This window comes from Arachis hypogaea, chromosome 17, assembly GCF_003086295.3.
Source record: "Arachis hypogaea cultivar Tifrunner chromosome 17, arahy.Tifrunner.gnm2.J5K5, whole genome shotgun sequence".
Lineage (NCBI taxonomy): Eukaryota > Viridiplantae > Streptophyta > Magnoliopsida > Fabales > Fabaceae > Arachis > Arachis hypogaea.
Window position 1 is genome coordinate 32,588,326 of NC_092052.1, and position 11,717 is coordinate 32,600,042.

Below are 11,717 nucleotides of genomic sequence, written 5' to 3' on the forward strand. Positions count from 1 at the left end.
GTTTTGAGTTTAAACTATATTTTATAAAAATGTGATTAATATGCTTATTTTATAATTTAAATTAGAAATAATCAATTCAACTTAGCAATATGTTGATAAATAATGTTCTTAAATATTTTTAAGAGAGTATATTTGGTTTTAAAATTACTCTACCTTTCAATTTTATCAAAATATCTATTCATATCTATCTATATTTTTTTATAAAATCCTAATTTCAAACCCTAATTCCCAAATTGAAAATCAGAAACCCTAACCTAATTTCCTCCAACCCTCAGCAGCTGCCAGCCACACTTCCTTACCCCAACGGTCACACAACGCAGATCAGAGAAAGAGATTTGCGGGAAGAAGAGAAAGAAGACGCCGCTGCTGTCGCGCTTGACTGCCGCTGCCGTCATCCTCATCGTGCACCGCCACCGTCCAGCAGGTCGTCACGCCGAGCCCGTTCCACCACCGTCAACACTGCCACGGAGAAGAGAAGACGACGTCGTAACGCGAGCCAAGGCCGAGAGGAATGGGACGTCACTGTGCCTCCAACGCGACCGATCCGCCGCTGCCACTGGTAGGGTTTTGTCGCCGCCGTCCATGGAGCTTCGATTAGCGCCACTGTCATCGCATACCAGAGGAGAGGGGAGCTCGTGTGTGAAGAGTAGCGCCGCTGTGCCTCCGTCGTGCCTTCATCACCATCGAACTGTCTTGCTGTTGCTAGCCTCATAGCTACTTCTGAGGCTGCACTGCCGTGCCGCTGGTCATGGGTGGAGTCCACTCCAAGCTGTCACCATCGCAGAATACACGCAGATGAGAGGGAGAAAGGACCTCCGCCACTGTCAGGGTCGTTGGTGAGTCGTGCACTGTCACCAGAGTTTAAAACAGCACCAGCCTTCGTGTTTTGGTTCTGATTCTCCTATTCTTGAACCTATAAGCTTTAATCCTTACTCTGCTTCCATTTTATTTCTTAGTCTTCTCTGTTATGAGTAAGGAAAACCTATGTCTCTGTTTAACGCTGCTGCTATGCCTTTCCTGTTTGCTAATGAAACTATCAAAGGTGATAGTGTTGGTGATAATAAAGAACTGTAAGAGTTGCTGCTGCTGCTGCTGTTGCTAGCTTGGTTCGAGTCAGTTGCTGCTACGAATTAAGATGAAAGAGGGGTTGGCTACGCTTAATTATCAAATTTCGGCTAATCGAGGTAGGGGGTTTAAAATGATTTTAATTTAGGAATTCCAATAAGGTTTACTGAATAACTGCAAGTAGTATTAATAGTTGTGAGTAATTAATTGATTATATGAATGTTGGATTGTGATTGCGATTGTGCTTGGTGCTGTGATTGAATTGATTGTAATTATGTGTGGTAGATGATTGAATTATTGATTATTGGTTGTTGAAATGGTTGTTTGGTATATTGCTATGGCTGTGAAAGTGACTTGAGATAGTAGAGGATTGTGGTTTTGAATGATTATGTATAAATGGTTGAGACTAAGATAATCATTTGATATATTTGATATTGGATTGAGAATCGTTGAAGAATTAGGGCCTAAAAGGCTAAACTATTATTAAAAATCTGGTTTTCAAAATAGAATGATTACTTTGAGGACGGCCTAGTAATTTGGTAGTGATCGAAATGGTATGAGATTAAAATCTGAGTAAACTTTAACAAGTGTAGTTGTTAGGATTTAAATATGAAGGTTTCGTATTAACTGAAGATTTAGTTATGATTTTTCATAGTTAAGCCGTAAAATCTGATTTTCTGCATTACCTTTAAGTGAAAATAGTAACTTAGAAAGACTGTAACTAATTCTGTGATGATCGGAATTGCATTGAAATAAGTCCTGGTTAAACTTGGGAATAATTGGGACTGAATTGGAGAGTTTGAGATCTTTTCATTAAATATAAGATTTATGGTGAATTTTTGAGTAATGGTTGTGGGATCTGATTTTTACTGCAGAATTTTTGGAACAGCAGTAACTTGTTGGCTCCGCTGTGAATGTTCTGAATTGAAATTTGAAGCGAAACCAATTTTAAATGAAACTCTAGTTCTATTATTTTAATTTCATAAAATTTCAGAACCGTTGAACTTGCTGTTTAAAAGATATGAATTTTTGAAATACGATGTATTATGCAGTAAAGGCCAGATTCTGTTTTCTCAAATCAGTAAATTTGGAAGTTTATAACTTTTGAACCTGGTTGGATATCGAGGTGCAACCAATTGGAAGTGAAAATTAAGTATGTTTAGCATATGTGACTTAAATTTCAGGGCTATCCATATTTTAATGAGTAAGTTATGGGACTTGCAAGAAGATAAGTTCATTAAGTTTTAAAACAGAATTCTGCAGAAAATTAGTCAACTTCTAGGTTATATAACTTCTTCATTAAAAATGATATTGACCTGGGATAAATTGGAAAAGAAACCTGGATGAGTAAAGTTAAACTATATTAATTTTTAAAGTCATTGGATTTAACTTGGATTTTATATTGAATTTTGAATATCACATGCTGCTGCTATTTTTCTGGTTTTACGCACTGCAGAGCAGTAACAGTTTTTCCTCTATTCCTAAGGCTAGAGAAATCAGAAAATTATGATCTTTAGTTTGTTAGAAACCTTATTTCAAGATGAACGCCTGGACATAAAGTTTGTGCAATTCTGAGTTTATTTGCTATACTAAACAGAAAAGAAGATAGAGTGCTGAGAATGTCTGAGTGAGAGTTATGAGTTCATAAAATTAAAGATGAACCTTAGCGTCATAGGACTGATTCAATGTTGGAATTTGTTTGATTCTGAATTGATTTGATATTGGAGAGGTTGAAAAGAGTTTGGTAAATTGTTTGGTTGGGACCCGTAAGGGTGGCTAAGTCCTATTTTTAAAGGAGATTATGTCCAAATTTTTATAAAAGTATAAGGACTTAATCAAAATCGACATTTAAGGCTTATTTAATGATAATAACTTCAATGATTATTTTAAGAAAAGATTATTTGGTATACGAGATTGTTGGCAAGGGCATGGGTCTTGTCCCGCTTGTGTACTTGCAATTATGAAAGAAAAAGGAAAGAGTAAAGTACTTATTGTATGATTATCTGTTGCTTGAGGCAACCCAAGAGATATTTGTTTATTTGTTTGTTGCTTGAAGCAACCCAAGAGATGTTTGTTTGTTGCTTGAGGCAACCTAAGAGATATTGTTTGCTTATTTGTTTCTTAAATGCAACCCAAGAGATAATATTTATTTATCTGTTGCTTAAAGCAACCCAAGAGATTCTGTAGGGAAACTAGGATACCTACAGCAATTTTCCGTTCCCAAGAGTCCTACGAGTAGAAAGCAGAGGCTGTCTCAATAGAGCTGCTAATAATTATATGCACATTTATTTGAATGGAAAATCGTATTCGGGAAATCGTGAACTCGTGACCGGATAAATGTCGGGAATGTAGGTGCTAACCGACACATGAGCTCATGGCCTGCACTACGACTAGACATTCATCATATGCATCTATGTGACATTGTTTGGGTGTGTATATTGTAATTGGTTTGCCTAAGTGAATAATTCTGTTTAATTGCTAATTGCTATACTTGATGTAATTGCTCTTGATTGTGTTTGAACCTCATTACCTGTGTTTGTAACTGATTGTTTGGATTGTGGTGATTGGATGTTGATTGAGTTGTTTGGGCCTGAGGCCGTGACTGGTACGTTTGAGGTCTAGTTCTGTATAAAGTATTTGACTAGTTCAGCATAGATTTAATGAACCTTTGCTTGGAGCAGGATGATCATTTATGTTGTGGTCTAGTAAAGTATAAAAAAATCAAACTGGTTCAGCATAGACTTAATGAACCTATGCTTGGAACAGGTTGGTCATTCATACAGTCTAGGAAACTTTTAAGAGTTTTATAAAGAAAATATGGTTCTAGGATTTTGAATAATTAACTAATGCTTTTAAAGGAGGTTAATTGTCTTTTAGATGTCTCCGAATGAAATTAACTATTTACGCTTTATTCTTTACTTTCACGGCATTCTCGACCTCTACTAACATGTGGTTTGGTTCTCACCCCCAAATTTTCTACCCTTTTAGTGACACAGGTTTGAAGATGCAATTTGAAGCTGCAAGCGATTAGTAGGTTTTCTTTATGGTTTTAATTGCTTTCATAGAGTCCCTTCGCTCTTGTCGTTTGAGGTTTTATTTTAACAGAGGGGTAGGTGTTGTATTTGGGTTTATATGACTTCTTATGTATAAGAATTACTATTAATAATACTATGTGATTGTTATTATTATTTGTAAATGTTTGAATTATGACTTTAATGAATAAAAAACAAAATTTTCTGGCATTTTCTTAAAACTGAAACGCGAAATCGATACAAAGGCTCAGTAATTAAGTAGTTATTATTAGAAAAGGTCACATAACGTTCTTTCTAGTAGAAATACCCTGACTTAAGCAAGGTATTTTGCTGGAAGGGATGTTACATATACTAATCATGCTGCTCTAAAATATCTCCTCACAAAGCAGGATTCAAAACCCAGACTTATAAGATGGTTGTTGCTTCTGCAAGAGTTTGATATAGAAATAAGAGACAGAAAAGGGACAGAGATTCATACCCAAAGAGTACAGTAAGTAGCAAACGAAAAAATTAATCACTGATGCAAAGTACTACTTGTGGGATGAACCATATCTCTTTAAGAGGTGTGCAGACGGAATGATCCGTAGATGTGTGCCTAGAGAAGAGGCACAGAAGATCCTATGGCATTGCCATGGATCACAATATGGAGGATATTTCGGAGGTGAGCGAATAACCACAAAGGTTCTCCAATGCGGCTTCTACTGGCCCACTCTTTATAGAGACTCCCGAGAGTTTGTACGTAACTATGACAGTTGCCAGAGAGCTGGTAATCTGCCTCACGGTTATGCCATGCCTCAGCAAGGGATCTTAGAGATTGAGTTGTTTGATGTATGGGGTATTGACTTCATGGGCCTTTCCCACCATCATACTCAAACACTTATATTCTGGTGGCAGTAGACTATGTATCTAAATGGGTAGAGGCAATTGCAACACCCACTAATGATACTAAGACAGTGATGAAGTTCCTCCAAAAGAATATCTTCAGCAGTTTCGGTGTCCCTAGGATACTAATCAGCGATGGAGGCACTCATTTCTGCAATAAACAACTTGACTCTGCTCTGGTCCGATATGGAATCAACCATAAAGTAGAAACTCCATATCATCCACAGACAAATGGGCAGGCTGAAGTCTCAAATAGAGAACTAAAGTGGATCCTGGAGCGGACTGTAAATGCCCGTAGAAAGGATTGGGCAAGAGGTCTAGATGATGCTCTGTGGGCATACAGAACAGCATTCAAGACTCCTATAGGGAACTCTCTATACCAGCTTGTGTATGGAAAAGCCTGTCATCTGCTAGTGGAACTGGAACACAAGGCCTACTGGGCAACCAACAAATCCATATGCGCTGTCACCGCACGGCTAATCATCTGTCAGTTCCCACTAGCGTTGGAATAGGACCATTGTCCTTTTGCACACTGTCACTTGCGCCCCATATTCGCAGGTTTGAAGCTCTTTACAGTCATCCTTTTCTAGATCCTACTCGGAATACCACAGACAAGGTTTAGACTTTCCAGATTCCAGGAATGATGCCAATTGGTTCTAGCCTATACCACGAAGGTTCTAACCTTTGGACTCGGTCCGTGGATCAGAAACCAAAGAGATACGCATTCAAGTTGTCCCCCAATGACTATGTTGAGCTCAAATAGAACAGAATGGTTGTCAGGCATGCGTTCATAGATTTGAGAATAATGATGAGTGTCATGGATCAACATCTTCTCCGGATTGAAGTACGAATGAGTATCTTACAATAGAATCAAGCGTGATTGAATGGAAAACAGTAGTAATTACATTAATTCATTGAAACACAACAGAGCTCCTCACCCGCAACCATTGGGTTTAGAGACTCATGCCGTCAGAAATACAATATGAAGTGTAAAAATGTCATAAGGTTCTCAATGAATCTCTAAAAGTAGTTTTTATGCTAGACTAGTAACCTAGGTTTACAGAAAATGAGTAACTAAGTGCAAAATTCCACTTCTGGGACCCACTTGGTGTGTGCTTGGGCTGAGCTTTCAAACTTTCACGTTCATATGCCCAAAGTTGGCATTAAACGCCACCCCAGGTGCCAGAATGGGCGTTTAACGCCGAAAAAGGTGCCAGTTCTGGCGTTTTACCCCTGACAGTTTTAGGTTGAATTTGGACGCTGGTTTGGAACATCAAATCTCAGGCAAAGTATAGACTATTATATATTGATGGAAAGCCCAGGATGTCTACTTTCCAACGCAATTGAGAGCGCGCCAATTGGACTTCTGTAACTCAAGAAAATCTATTTCGAGTGCAGGAGGGTTAGAATCCAACAGCATCTGCAGTTCTTTTTCAGCCTTTGAATCAAATTTTTGCTCAGGTCCCTCAATTTCAGCCATAAAATATTTGAAATTACAGAAAAACACACAAACTCATAGTAAAGTCCAAAAATATGATTTTTGAATAAAAACTACTAAAAATATAATAAAAAGTAACTAAATTATACTAAAAATTACTTAAAAACACTGCCAAAAGGGTATAAATTATCCGCTCATCATAACACCAAACTTAAATTGTTGCTTGTCCCCAAGCAACTAAAAACAAAATAGGATAAAAAGAAGAGAATATACAATAAATTCCAAACTTATCAATGAAGATTAGCTTCAATTAGATAAGCGGGACTTGTAGCATTTTTGCTTCTAAACAGTTTTGGCATTTCACTTTATCCTTTGAAGTTCAGAATGATTGTCATCTATAGGAACTCAGAATTCAGATAGTGTCATTGATTCTCCTAGTTCAGTATGTTGATTCTTGAACACAACTACTTTATGAGTTTGGCCGTGACCCTAAGCATTTTGTTTTCCAGTATTACCACCGGATATATAAATGCCACAGACACATAACTGGATGAACCTTTTTTCAGATTATGACTCAGCTTTGCTAGAGTCCCCAGTTAGAGGTGTCCAGAGCTCTTAAGCACACTCTTTTTGTTTTGGACCACGACTTTAACCGCTCAGTCTCAAGTTTTTTTTTTCACTTGACACTTTCATGCCACAAGCACATAGTTAGGGACAGCTTGATTTAGCCGCTTAGGCCAGGATTTTATTCCTTTGGGCCCTCCTATCCATTAATGCTCAAAGCCTTGGATCCTTCTTACCCTTGCCTTTTGGTTTAAAGGGTTATTAGCTTTTTCTGCTTGCTTTTTTTTGTGAGCTTTTCTATTCACTACTTTTTCTTGCTTCAAGAATCAATTTTATGATTTTTCAGATTATCAATAACATTTCTCCTTTTTCATTATTCTTTCAAGAGCCAACAATTTTAACATTCATAAACAACAAATTCAAAAAAAAATATGCACTGTTCAAGCATTCATTCAGAAAACAAAAAGTATTATCACCACATCAAAATAATTAAACTAGTTTCAAGGATGAATTCGAAATCATGTACTTCTTGTTCTTTTGTGATTAAAACATTTTTCTTTTAAGAAAGGTGATGGATTCATAGGACATTCATAGCTTTAAGATATAGACACTAAGACACTAATGATCATGTAATAAAGACACAAACATAAATAAACATAAAGCATAGAGAATGAAAAAAAAATAAATAGACAAGGAGATTAAGAAACGGGTCCACCTTAGTGAGGGTGGCATCTTCCTCCTCTTGAAGAACCAATGGTGCTCTTGAGCTCCTCTATGTCTCTTCCTTGCCTTTGTTGCTCCTCCCTCATGGTTCTTTGGTCTTCTCTAATTTCATGGAGGAGGATGGAATGCTCTTGGTGCTCCACCCTTAGTTGTCCCATGTTGGAACTTAATTCTCCTAGGAAGGTGTTGATTTGCTCCCAATAGTTTTGTGGAGGAAAATGCATCCCTTGAGGCATCTCAAGGATTTCATGATGAGGATTTTCCTCATGCTCTTGTTGAGGTCCATGAGTGGGCTCTCTTGTTTGCTCCATCCTTTTTTTAGTGATGGGCTTGTCCTCTTCAATGAGGAGTCTTGGCCACAACTTCATAGAAGTGGTCTTGATGGACCTTTGAGATGAATCTCTCCATCTCCCATGACTCGAAGGTGGAAGCAATTGCCTTTTCTTTCCTCTTTCTAGAGGTTTCTCCGGCCTTAGGTGCCATAAATGGTTATGGAAAAATAAAAAAGCTGAGCTTTTCCACACCAAACTTAAAAGGTTTGCTCGTCCTCGAGCAAAAGAATAAAGAAAGGAGGAGAAGAAGAAGAGATGGAGGAGATGGAGGTGTGTGAATTGTTTGGCCAAGGGGGGTTTTAGGTGGTTATGATGTGGAAAAGGAAGGAGTGATGGTTTTAATTTGAGTGGGTGGGTGTAGGTGGGTTGTATGATGGTTTTTGAGGAGTAATGAAGGTGATTGGTGGAGGTTATTTAGGAAAGAGTATTATGAAAAAGTGTGAAGAAGTGAGAGAGAGTGAGTCGAGGTTGGTGGGGATCCTGTGGGGTCCACAGATCTTGAGGTGTTAAGGATTTCTCATCCCTGCACCAATTAGGCGTGCAAAACGCCCTTAGAGTGCAATTCTGGCGTTAAACGCCCAAAATGGTGCCAGACTAGGCGTTTAACGCCCATTCTGCTACCCTTACTGGCGTTTAAACGTCTCCTCCAGGGTATGCTGTTTTTAATACTGTTTTCATTCTGTTTTTGCTTTTTCAATTATTTTTGTGACTTCACATGATCATCAACCTACAGAAAACATAAAATGACAATGGAGAATAAATAGATATAATTAAATAAAATTGGTTTGCTTCCCAACAAGCGCTTCTTTAATGTCAATAGCTTGACAGTGAGCTCTCATGGAGCCTCATAGATAATCAGAGCAGGGTTGGAGCCTCTCAACACAAAACTTAGAGTTTGGTTGTGGCCTCCCAATACCAAACTTAGAGTTTGAATGTGGGGGTTTTGTTTGACTCTGTATTGAGAGAAGCTTTTCATGCTTCCTCTCCATGGTTACAGAAGGAGATCCTTGAGCCTTAAACACAAGGTAGTCCCCATTCAATTGAAGGACCAATTCTCCTCTGTCAACATCAATCACAGCTTTTGCTGTGGCTAGGAAGGGTCTTCCAAGGTACTTAACAACTTGCTCTTCAGAGACATATTCATCCTCTTCAGAGGAGGAATATTCATCAGAGCTCATGAATGGTAACAGGAAGTTCAAAGGAATCGCTATGGTTTCTGTATGAGCCTCAGATTCCTTTGGTTCCTCAAAGGGAAACTCCTTAGTGGTCAGTGGACGTTCCCTGAGGTCTTCCTCACTGGGAATCACTGCCTTTTCACTCTCTCCAGGTTTGGCCACACCAAGTAAGGTTATGGCCTTGCACTCTCTTTTGGGATTCTCTTTTGTATTGCTTGGGAGAGTGCTAGGAAGATTTTCAGTAATCTTCTTACTCAGCTGACCCACCTGTGCCTCCAAATTTCTAATGGAGGACCTTGTTTCATTCATGAAACTTAGTGTGGTCTTAGATAGATCAGAGACTATGGTTGCCAGGCTAGAATGGCTCTATTCAGAATTCTCTATCTGTTGCTGAGAAGATGATGGAAAAGGCTTACTATTGCTAAACCTATTTCTTCCACCATTATTGTTGAAGCCTTGTTGAGGCTTCTGTTGGTCCTTCCATGAGAGATTAGGATGATTTCTCCATGAAGGATTATAGGTGTTTCCATAGGGTTCTCCCATGTAATTCACCTCTGCCATTGCAGGATTCTCAGGATCATAAGCTTCTTCTTCAGAAGATGCTTCTTTAGTACTATTGGATGCAGCTTGCAATCCATTCAGACTCTGAGAAATCATATTGACTTGCTGAGTCAATATTTTATTCTGAGCCAATATGGCATTCAGAGCATCAATTTCAAGAACTCCCTTCCTCTGAGGCATCCCATTACTCACAGGATTCCTTTCAGAAGTGTACATGAACTGGTTATTTGCAACCATGTCAATGAGTTCCTGAGCTTCTGCAAGCATTTTCTTTAGGTGAATGGATCCACCTGCAGAATGGTCCAATGACATCTTAGATAATTCAGACAGACCATCATAGAATATATCCAGGATGGTCCATTCTGAAAGCATGTCAGAAGGACACTTTTTGGTCAGTTGCTTGTATCTCTCCCAAGCTTCATAGAGGGATTCACCTTCTTTCTGTCTGAAGGTTTGAACATCCACTCTAAGCTTGCTAAGCTTTTGAGGAGGGAAGAACTTGGCTAAGAAAGCTGTGACCATCTTATCCCAAGAGTTTAGGCTATCTTTAGGTTGAGAGTCCAACCATATTCTAGCTCTGTCTCTTACAGAAAACGGGAAAAGCATAAGCCTGTAGACCTCGGGATCAACCCCATTGGTCTTAACAGTATCACAGATCTGCAAGAATTCAGTTAAGAACTGAAAAGGATCTTCTTATGGAAGTCCATGAAACTTGCAATTCTATTGCATCAGAGAAACTAATTGTTTGCTCCAATGGCAGGGATTGAGATGCTTCTTCCATGGAAGTTGGAATTTGGTGCAGTAAAGTCACCAAGCATCTTCCTTGCACCTCCACCATTGTTATTGGTTTCGGCCATCTCTACTTCTTTTTTTTCGAAAATTTCAGTAAAGTCCTCTTCAGAGTGTTGTGTTTTAGCTTCTCTTAGCTTCCTCTTCAGAGTCCTTTCAGGTTCTGGATCAGCTTCAACAAGAATGTTCTTATCCTTGCTCCTGATCATGTGAAAAAGAAGAGAACAGAAAAGAAGAGAAATCCTCTATGTCACAGTATAGAGATTCCTTTATGTGAGTAGAAGAAGAAAAATTCGAACACAGAGAGGAAAAGAGGGTTTGAATTTTGAGATGAAGAGAAGTGTTAGTAAATGAATAAATAAATAGAAAGAGAGGGAGGGAAATTCGAAAATTATTTTTGAAAAAAAAGGTTAGTGATTTTCGAAAATTAAGAGAAGAAATAAAATTAAAATTAAAATTTGAAACAGTTAGTTAATTAAAAAAGAGAATTTTTGAAAAAGAGGAAGGTGATTTTCGAAAATTAGAGAGAGAAAAGTAGTTAGGTGGTTTTGAAAAAGATAAGAAATAGTAAAACACACAAAAAGTCAATTAGTTAATTGAAAAAGATTTGAAAATCAATTTTGAAAAGATAAGAAGTTAGAAAAGATTTTGAAATTGATTTTTGAAAAAGATATGATTTGAAAAAGATACGTTTGAAAAGATATGATTTAAAAGATATGATTGAAATTTATTTTGAAAAAGATTTGGAAAGGAAATTAAAAAGATTTGATTTTTAAAATTAAAATTGATTACTTGACTAACAAGAAACTAAAAGATATGATTTTAAAATTTAAAGATTGAACCTTTCTTAATAGGCAAGTAACAACTTGAAAAATTTTTGAATCAAAATATTAAATGCTAGTAGTAATTTCGAAAATTATGAAGCAAAATAAGGAAAAGATTTTGAAAATCAATTTTTAAAATTTTCGAAAAGCATTAAAGGAAAAAATGAAAAAGATTTTGAAAAATTTTAAGCAAGAATTCGAAAATATAAAAAGGAAATTGAAAAAGATTTGATTTTGAAAAAGATTTGAAAAGATAGAATTTTTAAATTAAAATTTATGAGTAAAATAAGGAAAGATATATTTTTTATTTTTGACTTTTTAATGAGGAGAGA

At 37.3% G+C, this 11,717-nt stretch overlaps 1 long non-coding RNA gene and 1 other non-coding gene across 2 annotated transcripts; both read left to right on the forward strand.

Moving 5' to 3' along the window:
• The first annotated feature begins 230 nt into the window (after positions 1-230).
• Positions 231-4,253, forward strand: LOC112766118 (uncharacterized). The gene is made up of 3 exons (XR_011875122.1): positions 231-836; positions 1,043-1,184; positions 4,054-4,253. It is a non-coding gene; the product is annotated as an uncharacterized lncRNA (long non-coding RNA).
• A 5,885-nt stretch (positions 4,254-10,138) lies between these two features.
• On the forward strand, positions 10,139-10,246 carry LOC112767574 (small nucleolar RNA R71). Its single transcript, XR_003185016.1, has one exon. It is a non-coding gene; the product is annotated as a small nucleolar RNA R71 (small nucleolar RNA).
• The last annotated feature ends 1,471 nt before the right edge of the window (positions 10,247-11,717 follow it).